Here is a 17443-nt window from a genome sequence, read left to right as displayed (position 1 = left end):
ATATGTATATATATATATACTATATATATATATATTTATATATATATATATTATTGTAATTTTGTATATTGCACGACCTAGGGATAATGATTTCATATTGTTTATTACTTACGCGTTACAATAACGGACTTAGAGAGAGAGAGAGAGAGAGAGAGAGAGAGAGAGAGAGAGAGACTGTCTGGGAAAGATACTGAGGCGGCCGCCAGTGTGTGCATGCGCAGAAGCGTGCGTGCATGCTTTTGCTTAGCTTGGATTTGTCTAGGGGGGGTCTTGGTGCGTGCGCAAGCACGCGTAGATGGAAATAACTGCGTGACGGTGTGTCAGTAGGGCTGGCTGGTACTCTATTGATTATTTCATCTGTGGAAGGCAAGGTGGCCTCTGAATGGTGGCAGTAGGCAGGTGGCCCCGGGAGATGGGGGGGGGGGGGGAGGCAGTGTGGGTGGGTGTTAAGTAGTGCTAGATTTTTACCCTAGATTACCTCAAAACATTCCCTAAATCGACATTACTTTTCAAATATTACCTTGAAAATTACCTTAAAACCATGCAAAATTACCCGAAAACTAAGGTAATTTCCTTAAAAGTTTAACCCTGGTGTTTAGGGCAGTAGTTGAGTGTGGATCTGTCGCTCGCTGGGTCGGCCAAGAGAAAGAGAGAGAGAGAGAGAGAGAGAGAGGTACCCCGTCCTCTCTCCCTCTCCCTCCCTCTCTCTTTCTTTCTCTGATGAACACTCAACAGCAGTAGTGTGTAGCTAGCCAGGAGAGAGGGAGAGAGGGAAGAGATCACTGTTACTTAGTGGCAACAGTGTGAGGCGAACGTGGCAACTTCTCCGGTGAGGAGTGGAGTCTTGAAGACGCTTTTCCAAATCTATTATTATTCGTAGTCTCTTCTTCTTCTTCTTCTTCTTCTTCTTCTTCTTCTTCTTCTTCTTCTTCTTCTTCTCTCTCTCTCAGTGCTTTTGCCGTATTGTTTAGGTTCTTATTTATATGAATGGCTTGCTTTTATTTCTCGAGTGCACGACGATTCGGTTTCATATTCGTCTTTTGTTTTTATCTTCGTCTTTTGTTTACGTTGTCGTCTTTTGTTTTCAGAGTTCAGACATTTAGTGGGTTGGTTCTCAATGGTGTTTTTTTTTCTAATATCGTTAAATTTCTTCCGTGTTTTTATGTTTTGAAGATATTCAAAGGTAAGTTTGCTACGCAATTTTTTTAATTGTTCTAGAAATTAATTCCTCTTCATCACTAGTTATTAATTGCAAAGTGGATGGAAATGGCATGTATTTTTTTTTATCTATATTTGGATTATTTTGATTTCATTATTTTTTAAATTTAATTTCACTTTGTTTATCCATTTTTATGTTTTTATATATATATTTTTTAATATATTTTAATCTATTGTTTGCTTTGTATCTCTCTCTCTCTCTCTCTCTCTCTCTCTCTCTCTCTCTCTCTCTTTCTCTCTCTCTCTCTCCCCTTTGAATCATTCCTCTCTTCATCATGCCTTTCTTTTGTTTGACCTTTCTTCTCTCCCATTTCTTTCCAATTGTATCGACTCTCTCTCTCTCTCTCTCTCTCTCTCTCTCTCTCTCTCTCTCTCTCTCTCTCTCTCTCTCTCTCTCTCTCGTTTTTTATGGTTGTACATATTTTCTTTAAATTTCCTTTCCTATTTCGTTCCAGTTCTCTTTTTCTTTCTGCAATTTTTCGTTTTTCATATCGATGTATTTTTCTTTTAAATTTCCTGTTCCTTAATTCATTTAGTTGTTTATGTTTGTATTTTTCCGTATTTCCTTTCCTTACGGGGCTATTTTCCCTGTTGGGACCCCCTGGGCTTATAGCATCCTGCTTTTCCAACTAGGGTTGTAGCTTAGCAATTGATAATAATAATGATTTGTATTTTATGTGGTATTTTCCTTTTTTTTCATAAAGATTCTATATAAATTTTTATTCGACTTCATAGTTTTTATTTTTATTTTTGGGGACATTTTCTTCTATATTTTTTAATCATAAGAATGATTAATTTACAATTTTGATTTGACTTTTGAGTTCATATATATATTTTTTTTAATGTCCTGACGTTTTGTCACTATACTTGAATTTCAAAAGGTATATTTTCCCATTGATTTTTTTTTTCATTTTTCTTTCATTGCATAAAATTTCATTCATCATTAGATTTTTCTTTTCTGTTAATTTTTTTTTCTTTTTTTTTTTTTTGCAATGTATAGTTTTTATTTTCGGATTTTGAACGGTATATCATTTTAGTTCAAAAGGTTTTTTTTTATTATTTTCATGGCTTATTTGCTTTGTTCTTTCTCCATTTTTATCATTTTTAATTTTAAAAAATGACTTTTATTGATAATTTCCAGTATTCTCGACTCTTTTTATTAATTTTAATTCAAAAGATTATATTTTTATTGCTAATTTCCAGTATTATCCATCATATTCTTTTATCCTTTTTAATTAAAAAGATTCTATTTTTTATTGCTAATTTTCGGTATTTTGTTTCCTGTTTTTATCCCTTTTTCAAAAAGAATTTTTTTTCTTTATAACTAATTTCCAGTATTATCTTTGTTATTTTTTTTATCCTTTTTAATTAAAAATATTTATTTTTATAGCTACTGTAGAATATTTTCTATCTGATTTTTTATCCTTTTTAATTAGAAATATTTATTTTTATTGATCATTTCCAGTATTCTCTATCTTATTTTTTGTCATTTTTATTTAAAAAGATTCTATTTCTGTTGCTAATTTCCATTATTCTCTAATCTATTTTTTATCCTTTTTAATTAAAAATATTTATTTTTATTGATCATTTCCAGTATTATCTATCAATCTAGCTATCTATATATATATGCATATATATATATATATTTATATATATATATGTATATATTTATATATTCATAATGTATATATATATATATATATATATATATATATATATGTATATATATATATATATATATATATATATATATATATATATATATATCTATATATTATCCAGCCAACACAACCTTCTTGATTTGGCATCAACAAGTTCATTTTTATCATACAGAACTTGAGGTAAAAGGAAATTTACTCTCCATAACGTTTCCTCTTTGAAAATATATATATTTATGTCATAGGATGAAGTTGCAACCCCTCATGCCCTCCTTCGTGGTGTCAGCCCAAAGGTGGTTCGGACGCGTGGAGAGAATTGAGAATGATTGGGTACAACAAGGGGTGTAGGAGGGGCGAAGGCAAAGCTGAGTTGGATAGAGGGCAAGAAGGACGTATTAGAAAGGAAAGTGAATATGGCAGTGATTGTTGGGTTATTTTCCTAGACCCAATCATTGTTAAGGGTAATTTTGATCATAAGATATATATATATATATATATATATATATATATATATATATATATATATATATATATATATATATATATATATATACTGTATATATATATATATATATATATATATATATATATATATATATGTGTGTGTGTGTGTGTGTGTGTGTGTGTGTGTGTGTGTAACACTGGTAGTCTATCCTCATAGATTAGACTTGGTGTAAACCGGATGCTTAACACCTGGTGGTACCCGTTAAAATAGATCTAGTACCTTGTAGAGCCCAGTTAAACGATTTGGTGAACTGATTTCCTTTTTGTATAAATACAAGTTATATTCGGGTTTTAATTGAAACTTTCTTTTGTTTTCTTTCTTTGTCTCTCTTCCCGGGAGTAGGTGGTAACTTACTGTTCATCTTGCGCGGTGAACTGCAGGCAGTGCTAAATGTCCTTAGCGATGTTTCTGCATTCTCAAACTTGAATTCCTATGTGCATTCTGACTTCTTGCTGAAAACATAATTTTGACAGTACTTCATGTAAAGAGGATTAAATATATTTTTCCATGACATCAGGACCTATAGTCAATTTCTTTAATGCGGCGCACTTGCACCGACTCGCAGCGGTGCCCTTTTAGCTCGGAAAGGTTTCCGGATCGCTGATTGGTTAGAATTACCTTATCCAACCAATCAGTGATCAGGAAAATTTTCCGAGCTAAAAGGGTGCCCTTTAGCTCGGAAAAGTTTCCGGATCGCTGATTGGTTAGAATTACCTTATCCAACCAATCAGCGATCAGGAAAATTTTCCGAGCTAAAAGGGCACCGCAGGGAGTCGGTGCAAATCTGCCTCGCTAAAATAAAATTGACTATAGGGCATCTGTATTCAAGTGTTTCTAGGAAAGAGAGAAAATCCTGAGATAGCGGTGTCTGGAAACTCTAGTATTGACATCAGGAAGAGTTGCCAGAGGCTGCCATTACAAGTTGTTCGCATTTGGACAGCCTGAGAATAAGTTTTCTTTCTTAAGCCTGATCTTTCTCATTCAATTCTCTGAACGCATCTTGGACATTTTGTTATACATTCCGCTTGCAATAGCACTTTGATTAGCGTAGTTAATTAATCTGCTATTGATTTTATTGTATTAGTTTTCGATGTATCAAAATTTGAAACACAATAGGACCATGTTGGAGAACGAAAGTTTCAGAGAAACCTACTTGTCATTACATTGAGGCACACAAAGAACATTTCGGTCATTATACAATGTTAATGTACATCATGATCATTGCTTAATTTATTTACTATAAGGCAAATTGTCAAATTGTCAAATCGTGTAGGCCTATCATCATCATCATCAGCATCTCCTCCTACGCCTATTGACGCAAAAGGCCTCGGTTTGATTTCACCAGTCGTCTTTATCTTCGTGACTGCAGGCCTATAGTCGTGTGGAATATTATCCGTTTGCTGTCTATAGAAAATACGAAATAAGTACTGTATTGGTTAGGGTTGTGGTGGCCGATGCGGTAACGTCCCTGACTGATGAATGCCAGACTGGGGTTCGAGTCCCGCTCATACTCGTTATGTCTTTGGTCGCTGCAACCTCACCATCCTTGTAAGCTAAGACGGGGTATTTGGGGGAGCCTATAGGTCTATCTGCTGATTCATCAGCAGCCATTGCCTGGCCCACCTTGGTCCTAGCTTGGGTGGAGAGGGGGCTTGTGCGCTGATCATGTGTATATATGGTCAGTCTCTAGGGCATTGTCCAACTCGATAGGGCAATGTCACTGTCTCTTGCCCCTGCCATTCACGAGCGGCCTTTAAACATTTAAACCTTTAAGAGTAAACTAAAATCTTCACCATTTAGTAGTAAGGCATTATAATGATTTCTACCATTTTTCCGTGTTTTCGCCTACCTTTCTTATTCCTGATCTAGATATTAATTTCTCGCGCCATCGTTCAATTAGTTCGTTACCCATAAGATTTTTCATAAATCTTACCATCCTTTGCATTCAGATCTTCCTGGGCAGTTCCATCCTGTTGGTAATACTAGGCAGGCAGTTAATTCTAATAGTCCGGCCTTCTCCATCATGAGGCTCAATGCTACAGAGTATTCTAGAAGCTTTATTCCAGCTGCGACCAAGTTGTGGAATGATCATCCTAATCGGGTAGTTTAATCAGTAGAGCTTCAAAAGTTCAAACTTGGAGCAAATGTTTTTATGTTGAACAGGCTGACATAAGTCTTTTTATAGTTTATATATAAAATACCTGTTTTGATGATGTTACTGTTTTTTTTTTTAATATCTTAGTTTAATTGTTCATTATTTCTCAGATCGTTTATTTTTTTCTTTATTGCCTTTCATCACGGGTATTTTTCCCTGTTGGAGCCCTTGGGCTTATTGCATCTTGCTTTTCCAACTAGGGTTGTAGCTTAGCTAATAATAAGGATGATAATTATGATAATAATGATGAGGATGATGATGATGATGATGATAAAAGTAAAATAATAATAATAATAATGATAATAATCATGATGATGATGATAATGAAAATAAAACAGCAACAACAACAATAATAATAATAATATTAATAATAATAATAATAATAATAACAATAACAATAATGATAATAATAATGATGATGATGATGATGATGGTAAAAATAAAATAACAGTAATAATAATAATAATAATAATGATAATGATAATAATGATGATAATGATGAAGATGATGATGATAAAAATGAAATAATAATAATAATAATAATAATAATAATAATAATAATGATAATAATAATAATAATGCCTCTGGTCTTCAGCCTGGCATTGACTCTTCTATTCTTTATCTATGGACAAAGGATATCGTCTTCCACTTTTGAATTACCACTTAGTCCATAGATGGAAAAAGAGAAAATTTTCATTAAGAATAAATTGGGAATTGGTCTTGCAAAGAACGGAACTGGTTTTTTATTTAATTGAAAAGCGGCCTCGAGCTGATTCTTGAAAGATGACATAGAGTATGCCATTTCTGGGGAAAACTTTAGGGAATTACAATTTTGGAACAACGTATGAACTAGCTGTGTTGTATAAGGTGATTGTTATTGTTATTAGTATTACTGTTATTGTTATTGTTGTTGTCATTACTACTACTACTACTACTACTACTACTACTACTACTACTACTACTACTACTTGCTAAGCTACAACCCTAATTGGAAAAGCAGGATGCTATAAGCCCGGGGGCCCCATCGGGGAAAATAGCTCAGCGAGGAAAGGAAACAAGGAAAAAATAAATATTTTAGGAACAATAACAACATTGAAATAGAAATTTCTTATATAAACTTTAAAATTTTTAACAAAACAAGAGGAAGAGAAATTAGATAGAATAGTGTGCCCGAGTGTACCTTTAAGCAAGAGAACTCTAGCCCAAGACAGTGGAAAGTGGAAGACCATGGTACAGAGGCTATGGCATTACCCAAGACTAGAGAACAATGGAATATGCTTTTTCTAGGAGAATCTTAAGATGATTAGTATTTGGGAATAACGTACGGATTAACCATGTTGCGTAAGGTGATTATAATCATGTTTTTTTGTTACTAGTATGGTGTAGAATGTAGATACTGTAGCTACTCATGTTGCTTTGGTTCTTTTTAATTTAAGGGACGAAATGATAATAGTAATAATGATAATGATAATAGTGATAATAATAATAATAATAATAATAATGATAATAATAATAATAATAAGGATTATAATTATAATAATAATAATAATATTATTATTAATAATAATAATAATGATAATAATAATAATAATAATAATAATAATAATAATAATAATAATAATAATAATGATTCAGATGGAAAATCATCAGGAAGAGAGATTCAAATGGATCATTGCTGTGACAAATCTGTTTTTTAGTTGTCTCCTCGTGGTGTCTCTGTTAAGGCGGGTTTACACGGTTCGTCGAACGCGGTTCGACAGACAAATGTTTGAAGTGATGTTCGAACGTGTGAACGGGGTATTTGGTTGTCGAACACGTTCGTCGAACGGTTCGAAGAAAGTCTCTTCTCGTCTGACTATTTTGGGTGGGGCTTCATTGTCCACAAACCTTATGCATTTGTGGCTGACTCCTCCTTTTCGAACTGTTTGGTCAAGATTATTATTATTATTATTATTATTATTATTATTATTATTATTATTATTATTATTATTATTATTATTATTATTATTATTATTATTATTATTATTACTTGTTAAGCTACAACCCTAGATGGAAAAGAAGGATGCTATAAGCCCAGGGCCTCAAACAGGTAATATGACTAGCTGCAGCACTGTTTGGCCACCACACACAGATATATAGGTAGGTAGATAGATAGATAGATAGATAGAGATTTTATTAACCATTTTCCACAGAAATATAAAATACAATGTTATAAAATTACACAACGGTCTAAATACATAAACTCATTTCACAAGTCATATTTCCTTAAAAGAAAAAAGAAAAAAAAAGAAAAAAGAACTGTATTCAAAACAAATGGCAAGAATAATTAATATTATTTTAAATAACACAAAAGAGATCATACATTAGATAAACCTGACCTGAGGTTTGGAAACAATCTCCCCCCCCCCCCGCGCTGGGATAAAAGTTAGATTAAACCCGGACATTAGAATGAGTGCTTCTAGGGGGCAGATAACGGTTCACTTTGCTAAATAAGCCTTTATAAAGTTTTGCGTGAAGTTATAATTCCCATTCCAGAAAAAAATAGTTAAACCCCAGAGATTAAAGAATGGGATTTGACATTTGCATAATACTTTGTCGAGCAATTTAACTCTTTCGATGTGGCAGAAGTTTATGAAAGTGGTGTCTGGTGGTTATGAAATCTGGAACCAATTTTTTTTCACCTATGATAATATGCTGTCACAAAGGTCGATTAACTTTATTGCAAGATTGTGATGCCGTGGAGTCAGTAACATTGCCAAATTGTATATTAAGTTTCACATGATTATTATTATTATTATTATTATTATTATTATCAGCAATGGGGACAGGTGGCAGAAAAATGTCTTGTGATAAGGAATTAATAATAATAATAATAAATTTTATTATTATTATTATTATTAATTGCTAAGCTACAACTCTAGTTGGAAAAGCAGGATGCTATAAGCTCAGGGGCCCCAACAGGAAAAATGGACCAGTGAGGAAAGGAAACAAGGAAAAATGAAATATTTTAAGAACAGTAATAACATTAAAATAAACATTTCCTATATAAACTATAAGTACATTAACACAAGAGGAAGAGAAATTAGATAAAATAGCGTGTCCGAGTGTACCCTCAAGCAAGATAATGCATGGGTTGAACCGCCTTTGTTTTATCCAGACTTGATTTGATCTAGTTTGATTTGAGGCTCTTTGGCATCCTGACATTTAAGGTCATTGACGCTGGTTATACAGACATTTTCTCATTTTTATTTTTTTCTACAATCCGTGTCCTCAAAAAAATATTCGCAGACAATTTCTATTTTTTTTTCAATTCGTGCCCTCAAAAAAATATGGACATTTTCTCATTTTTTATTTTTCTTTTGCAATCCGTGTCCTCAAAATAATATACGCAGACAATTTCTATTTTTTTTTCAATTCGTCCCCTCAAAAAATATAGACATTTTCTCATTTTTTTTTTTTTTTTTTTTTGCAATCCGTGTCCTCAAAAAAATATACGCGGACATTTTCTATTTTTTAATTTTTTTTTTTTTGCAATTCGTGCCCTCAAAAAAATATAGACATTTTCTCATTTTTATTTTTTTTTTGCAATCCTTGTCCTCAAAAATATATACGCAGACATTTTCTATTTTTTTTTTTTTTTGCAATTCGTGTCTTCAAAAAGATATACGCAGACATTTTCTAATTTTCGTTCTTTTATTTTTATTTTTTTGTAATTCGTACCCTCAAAAAATATAACAGACATTTTCTCCTTTTTTGAAGGCACGGATTGCAATATCTTGTTTCGTTACTTTGGCTTTGAGGGGATCCTATTAACCAGAGGAACCCTACTCTCAACAGGACCTTCCCGGTCATTTTATCATATACAATCCTTGGCATTCAATTTTGTGGATATGTGATATATAGGGATAAACCCAGATTAGTCATTACATTGTTTTTCTGATCTTATACAACTCGGAAACCCTACTCTCTACAGGACCATTATATTCATTTTGTCGTATGCATTCTTCTTCACCCAAGGGGTTAACTACAGTACTCTAATTGTTCAGTGGCTACTTTCCTCTCTGTAGGGGTAGAAGAGAGACTTTAGCCATGGTAAGCAGTTCTACTAGGAGAAAGACACTCCGAAATCAAACCATTGTTCTCTAAGTCTTGGATAGTGCCATAGCCTTAGTACTATGTTCTTCCACTGTCTTGGGTTAGAGTTGCTTTAAACGTATTTCATGTACCGCACGCGTATTTCATACACGCTCATACGCTGTAAAGGCTTTGTAGGTTTAAACGCCGCTCATGAATGGCAGAGGCAAGGGACAGTAACCTTGCCCTATCAAGCAGGACATATGTATGTATGGTCAGTCTCCAGGACATTGTCCTTCTTGATAGGGCAATGTCACTGCCATTCATGAGTGGCCCTTAAACCTGTAAGTTGAAGCCAATACTGGTTACTTTGCTCAAACTTGGCACTGTCCCTTGCCTCTGCCATTCATGAGGGACCTTTAAACCTTTAAACCAATACTGTTTCCTTAGCTCAAACTTGGCACTGTCCCTTGCCTCTGTCATTCATGAGCGGCCTTTAAACCAATACTGTTTCCTTTGTTAAAACATGGCACTGTCCCTTGCCTCTGCCATTTATGAGGGACCTTTAAATCTTTCCTTTGCCTCTGCCATTCATGAGCGGCCTTTAAACCAATACTGTTTCCTTTGTTAAAACATGGCACTGTCCCTTGCTTCTGCCATTCATGATGGACCTTTAAACCAATACTGGTTCCTTTGTTCAAACTTTTCACTGTCCCTTGCCTCTGCCATTCATGAGGGACCTTTAAATCTTTCCTTTGCCTCTGCCATTCATGAGCGGCCTTTAAACCAATACTGTTTCCTTTGTTAAAACATGGCACTGTCCCTTGCCTCTGCCATTTATGAGGGACCTTTAAATCTTTCCTTTGCCTCTGCCATTCATGAGCGGCCTTTAAACCAATACTGTTTCCTTTGTTAAAACATGGCACTGTCCCTTGCTTCTGCCATTCATGATGGACCTTTAAACCAATACTGGTTCCTTTGTTCAAACTTTTCACTGTCCCTTGCCTCTGCCATTCATGAGGGACCTTTAAATCTTTCCCTCTCCTATGCCATTCATGAGGGACCTTTAAATTTATTCCTTGCCTCTGCCATTCATCAGGGACCTTTAAATCATGACGGACCTATAAATCTTTCCCTTGCCTCTGCCATTCACGAGAGACCTTTAAATCTTTCCCTCCCCTATGCCATTCATGTGGGACCTTTAAATCTTTCCCTTGCCTCTACCATTCACGATTGACCTTTAAATCTTTCCCTTTCCTCTGCCATTCATGGGGGACTTTTAAACCTTTCCCTTGCCTCTGCCATTCATGAGGGACCTTTAAATCATGACGGACCTTTAAATCCCTTCCTTGCCTCTGCCATTCATGATGGACTTTTAAATCTTTCCCTTACCTATGCCATTCATGGTTGACCTTTAAATCTTTCCCTTTCCTATGCCATTCATGGGGGACCTTTAAACCTTTCCCTTGCCTCTGCCATTCATGATTGACCTTTAAACTGGTTTCTTTGTTCAAACTTGGAAGGGCAAGATATCTGAAATTTATCCGTGTTCCGGCACCGTAGTCAATATCGGTAGGAGAATTATAAACAGATCGCTTGGTCCTACTTCCTCAACCTCAATTAACTCGCTAAAATTATAACAGCAACAACAACAGCAACAACAACAATATAATAATAATAATAATAATAATTTAGTTTAATTAGTCTCTTCGAGTTGCGTTACGTTGTAATATATATTCATGAGGCGCAGTTTTCCTTTGCCTAGGAAACAATAACTATACGCACTTTTCCCCTGAATCAAGCTTCGTCTGATGGCAAGTAAAATGGTTATTACTATGAGGTCTGTCCTAATACACACATATGTACTGTATATATATATATATATATATATATATATATATATATATATATATATATATATATATATATATATATATTAGAGAGTGAAACTCCAAAAGAAACGTGATGCGAAGAAAAAAAAAAAAAAAAAAAAAAAAAAAAAAAAAAAAAAAAAAAAAGGTGATATACAGTGAATCCTGACCAGTTTTGTCATACTTCTTCAAGATAACTGATATATTGAGAGTATCTTTACAATATATTTGGTGCAATGAAAGTACGAACAGAGAGATACAGACATTTTCAGAACAATACATCTAGAGAAACATACTACCTGTGAGGAGCTTACAAGCTTGCATGTGCTTTCATGGGTGGAGCTTTACAAGCTTGCAGGTGCTTTCATGGGAGGAGCTTTACAAGTTTGCATGTACTTTCGTTGGCGGAGCTTACAAGCTTGCATGTGCTTTTGTGGGCGGAGCTTTACAAGTTTGCAGATGCTTTCGTTGGTGGAGCTTACAAGCTTTTAGGTGCTTTTGTTGGCGGAGCTTACAACCTTGCAGGTGCTTTCGTGGGCGGAGCTTACAAGCTTGCAGGTGCTTTCGTGGGTGGAGCTTACAAGCTTGCTGGTGCTTTCGTGGGTGGAGCTTACAAGCTTGAAGGTGCTTTCGTGGGTGGAGCTTACAAGCTTGCTGGTGCTTTCGTGGGTGAAGCTTACAAGCTTGCAGGTGCTTTCGTGGGTGGAGCTTACAAGCTTGCAGGTACTTTCGAGGGTGGAGCTTACAATCTTGCTGGTGCTTTCGTGGGTGGAGCTTACAAGCTTGCAGGTGCTTTCGTGGGTGGAGCTTACAAGCTTGCTGGTGCTTTCGGGGGTGGAGCTTACAAGCTTGCAGGTGCTTTCGTGGGTGAAGCTTACAAGCTTGCTGGTGCTTTCGTGGGTGGAGCTTACAAGCTTGCTGGTGCTTTCGGGGGTGGAGCTTACAAGCTTGCTGGTGCTTTCGTGGGTGAAGCTTACAAGCTTGCAGGTGCTTTCGTGGGTGGAGCTTACAAGCTTGCAGGTACTTTCGAGGGTGGAGCTTACAAGCTTGCTGGTGCTTTCGTGGGTGGAGCTTACAAGCTTGCAGGTGCTTTCGTGGGTGGAGCTTACAAGCTTGCTGGTGCTTTCGGGGGTGGAGCTTACAAGCTTGCAGGTGCTTTCGTGGGTGGAGCTTACAAGCTTGCAGGTGCTTTTGTGGGTGGAGCTTACAAGCTTGCAGGTGCTTTCGTGGGTGGAGCTTACAAGCTTGCTGGTGCTTTCGTGGGTGGAGCTTACAAGCTTGCTGGTGCTTTCGTGGGTGGAGCTTACAAGCTTGCAGGTGCTTTCGTGGGCGGAGCTTACAAGCTTGCAGGTGCTTTCGAGGGTGGAGCTTACAAGCTTGCTGGTGCTTTCGTGGGTGGAGCTTACAAGTTTGCTGGTGCTTTCGTGGGTGGAGCTTACAAGCTTGCAGGTGCTTTCGTGGGTGGAGCTTACAAGCTTGCAGGTGCTTTTGTGGGTGGAGCTTACAAGCTTGCAGGTGCTTTCGTGGGTGGAGCTTACAAGCTTGCAGGTGCTTTTGTGGGTGGAGCTTACAAGCTTGCAGGTGCTTTTGTGGGTGGAGCTTACAAGCTTGCAGGTGCTTTTGCGGGCGGAGCTTTACAAGCTTGCAGGTGCTTTCGTGGGCGGAGCCTTACAAGCTTACATGTGCTTTCATGGGAGGAGGCTTACAAGTTTGCAGGTACTTTCGTTGGCGGAGCTTACAAGTTTGCATGTGCTTTTGTGGGCGGAGCTTTACAAGTTTGCAGGTGCTTTCGTTGGGGGAGCTTACAAGCTTGCAGGTGCTTTCGTGGGCGGAGCTTACAAGCTTGCAGGTGCTTTCGTGGGCGGAGCTTACAAGCTTGCAGGTGCTTTCGTGGGTGGAGCTTACAAGCTTGCAGGTGCTTTCGTAGGTGGAGCTTACAAGCTTGCAGGTGCTTTTGTGGGTGGAGCTTACAAGCTTGCAGGTGCTTTTGTGGGTGGAGCTTACAAGCTTGCAGGTGCTTTTGCTGGCGGAGCTTTACAAGCTTACAGGTGCTTTTGTGGGCGGAGCTTACAAGCTTGCATGTGCTTTCGTGGGCGGAGCTTTACAAGCTTGCAGGTGCTTTCGTGGACGGAGCTTTACAAGCTTGCATGTGCTTTCGTGGGCGGAGCTTTACAAGTTTGCAGGTGCTTTCGTTGGTGGAGCTTACAAGCTTTCAGGTGCTTTCGTTGGCAGAGCTTACAAGCTTGCAGGTGCTTTCGTGGGCGGAGCTTGCAAGCTTGCAGGTGCTCTCGTGGGTGGAGCTTACAAGCTTGCAGGTGCTTTCGTAGGCAGAGCTTACAAACTTGCAGGTGCTTTTGTGGGAGGAGCTTACAAGCTTGCAGGTGCTTTTGTGGGCGGAGCTTACAGGCTTGCAGGTGCTTTCATGGGCAGAGCTTTACAAGTTTGCAGGTGCTCTCGTGGGCGGAGCTTACAAGCTTGCAGGTGCTCTCGTGGGTGGAGCTTACAAGCTTGCAGGTGTTTTCGTTGGCTGAGCTTACAACCTTGCAGGTGGTCTCAGTTAGATTTTTCCAGTCGTCTCTAGTTTGAGCTTTCTTTTAAATCAATGCTTCTCCATTCATCATCTACTTCACGCTTCATACTCCTCAGCCATGTAGGCCTGGGTCTTCCAACTATTCTATTGCCTTGTGGAGCCCAGTTAAATGTTTGGTGTATTAATCTCTCTTGGGGGAGTGCAAAGAGCACGCCCAATCCATCTCCATCTACCCCTCATCATGATCTCATCCACATAACCTATGGCACTTGAGCAATCTCTCTTATGTAATTTTTAAAAATTTCTATGTATATACAAAAACATATACATATATACCTATACATATGGACATGCATAAACAGTCATTGAGGATGGAGACCCATATACAAACTTGCTCGTATACATGCATATACACTTTTTATGTATGTATGAGCATGTAACCCTTTCCATATAAACATATATATATATATATATATATATATATATATATATATATATATATATATATATATATATATATATATATATATATTTGTACATGTTTACATATCAATGCTTATATATAGAAACACAAGCATATGCGCTTATGCATTATTATTATTATTATTATTATTATTATTATTATTATTATTATTATTATTATTAGCTAAGCTAAAACCCTAGTTGGAAAAGCAAGATTCTACAAGCCCAAGGGCTCCAACAGGGAAAAATAACCATGTGAGAAAAAGAAATAAGTAAGTAAATAAACGATATGATAGATAATGAATTATTAAAATAAGATATTTAAAAAAAAAAACAGTAATAATAATACATACATGAGAATGATAGTGTAAACTACTGCACTGTAATTGTTCAGTGGCCACTTTCCTCTAGGTAAGGGTAGAAGAGATTCTTTAGGTATTTTAAGCAGCTCTTCTAGAAGAACACCCCAAAATCAAACCATTGTTCTCTAGTCTTGGGTAGTGCCTTAGCCTCTGTAGCATGGTCTTCCACTGTCTTGGGTTAGAGTTCTCTTGCTTGAGGGTACACTCGTCACACCATTCTATCTAATTTCTCTTCCTTTTGTCTTGATAATGTTTTTATAGTTTTTTTTGGAAAATATTTATTTTAATGTTGTTACTGTTCTTAGATATTTATATTATTCCTTGTTTCCTTTCCTCAAAGGGCTATTTCATTTGGAGCTCCTGGGCTTGTAGCATCCTGCTTTTCTAACTAGGGTTGTTTCTTAGCAAGTAATAATAATAATAATAATAATAATAATAATAATAATAATAATAATAATAATAATAATAATAATAATAATAATAACAATAATAATAATAATAATAATAATAATAATAATAATAATAATAATAATAATAATAATAATAATAATAACAAGAAAGACTAATGCTACACATGTATCAACTAAATGAGAGACATGATTCAGAATTGAGAAAGCAGTTGTCATTAAAGGCAGCTCTGCTTTAATAAATTAAAATTTATGAAGTGTACAGATCTCTTTGCATATAAATGCACCGAGTTTGTACATTCCGTGTTCTATGTCTAATTTATTATCAAAACTTTTATAAAACTGAACTCTGTGATGTTTTTTCTAATAAGTTATTAGAATGAACCAGTTTATTACCACATGATTGATTAAGTGTGGTGTTGATCTTTAATATGGTCAAATATTGCTTTGTTATCTTGAGCATATCTTATACTTTTCTTATCTTGTTCAGTTCTCTTTTTGAGGGCTTTACCTTTCAGGCAAATCATATCTTATATTTATATTATATTGGTTCAATTCTTTTCGAGGGCTTTACCTTTTTGGCAAATATAATTTCTTTTATTTCACTTGAATTACATGGGATGTGATTTGCTATCCGCTTGCACTGCTAATCCGCGCGGTTCCATTGTAGCGGTTTATCGAAACTACGAAGCCGATTTGGGAAAATCTTAAGAGCTAGAGATAGGTCTTGAAAAATCCTCTCGTGAAGACAGCTTGTGTGCAGTAAGCCTAAGTGTTTCCCCAGGACATGAGACCGAAATTAGGATAAGGCTAAACATGAGATTGATTGATTGGTTTAAAGTTTTCTTGAATACTGACATCGAAGGTTACTGACGTCCATATCATTTATGAATAAAGAATAAAAGAATACTCTCTAAACATGATATGGAGAGCTTTGGGTAAACAAAATGAGATTATGAAATGTAAAATGCTACTTTCTTTCAAAAAAAAAAAAAAAAAAAAAAAAGGATTGGGATGGAGAGGCTTTGGTAAACAAAATGTGATTATGAAAAGTAAAAGGCCACTTTCTTTAAAAAAAAAAAGTATTGGGATGGAGAGCTTTGGGTAAAGAAAATGAGATTACGAAAAGTAAAATGCCAATTTCGCTAAAAAGAAAAGTATTGGGATGGAGAGTTTTTGGTAAACAAAATGAGATTATGAAAAGTAGAATGCCAGTTTCTTTGAAAAGAGAAGTATTTAATGAGATGGTCCTACCAACATTAACACATGCATAAAAAACTTGGAGCCTTACTAAAGCCTTAGTACACAAGCTAGTTACAACTCTGAGAACTATGGAAAGAATAATGATGGGAATAACACTAAGAGACAGAAAAAGAGCATCATGGATACCAGAGCAAACTAAAGTAGAGGATATTCTAACATGTATAAATAAGACTTGGACATGAGCAGGACATATAATGAGAATGACAGATAATAGGTGGACATTAAGAAATAAAGAATAAAGGAAGTTTCCGGGCGTGGACTGGCACAGAAAGACCAGAAACAGAAGCAAGTGGAAGGAAATGTCTGAGGCCTTTGTTCTGCAGTGGACTAGTAACGGCTTATGATGATGATATAAATATATATATATGTATATATATATATATATATATATATATATATATATATATATATATATATATATATATATATATACTGTATATATTTATATATATACATATATATATGTGTGTGTATATATATATATATATATATATATATATATATATATATATATATATATATATATATATATATGTATATATATAAATACATATACCCATATATAGTGTATATATATGTATATACAGTATATATGCATATACATACATACACACACACACACACACACACATATATATATATATATATATATATATATATATATATATATATATATATATATATATATATATATATACAGTATATATGTATATGTAAAACGCCTGTATATTATTCCCGTTAGAGATACGAGTAGGTTCTTTGGGGTAGAGTCTGATATCGAAGAAAAGCCATCCTCAACACAGAGCTGTCATCTCCAGACACTTGCAAGGGTAAAGTACTCTGTGTCGAGGAAAAATTTAATATTCTTTACTAAATATCCACGAAAGATTTTCTTGTTACATCTTACGAATATATAATTTAATCTCTGAAGAAATTGA

The sequence above is a fragment of the Palaemon carinicauda genome, chromosome 14 (assembly GCF_036898095.1).
Source record: "Palaemon carinicauda isolate YSFRI2023 chromosome 14, ASM3689809v2, whole genome shotgun sequence".
Taxonomy (NCBI): domain Eukaryota; kingdom Metazoa; phylum Arthropoda; class Malacostraca; order Decapoda; family Palaemonidae; genus Palaemon; species Palaemon carinicauda.
This window is presented reverse-complemented; position numbering follows the sequence as displayed.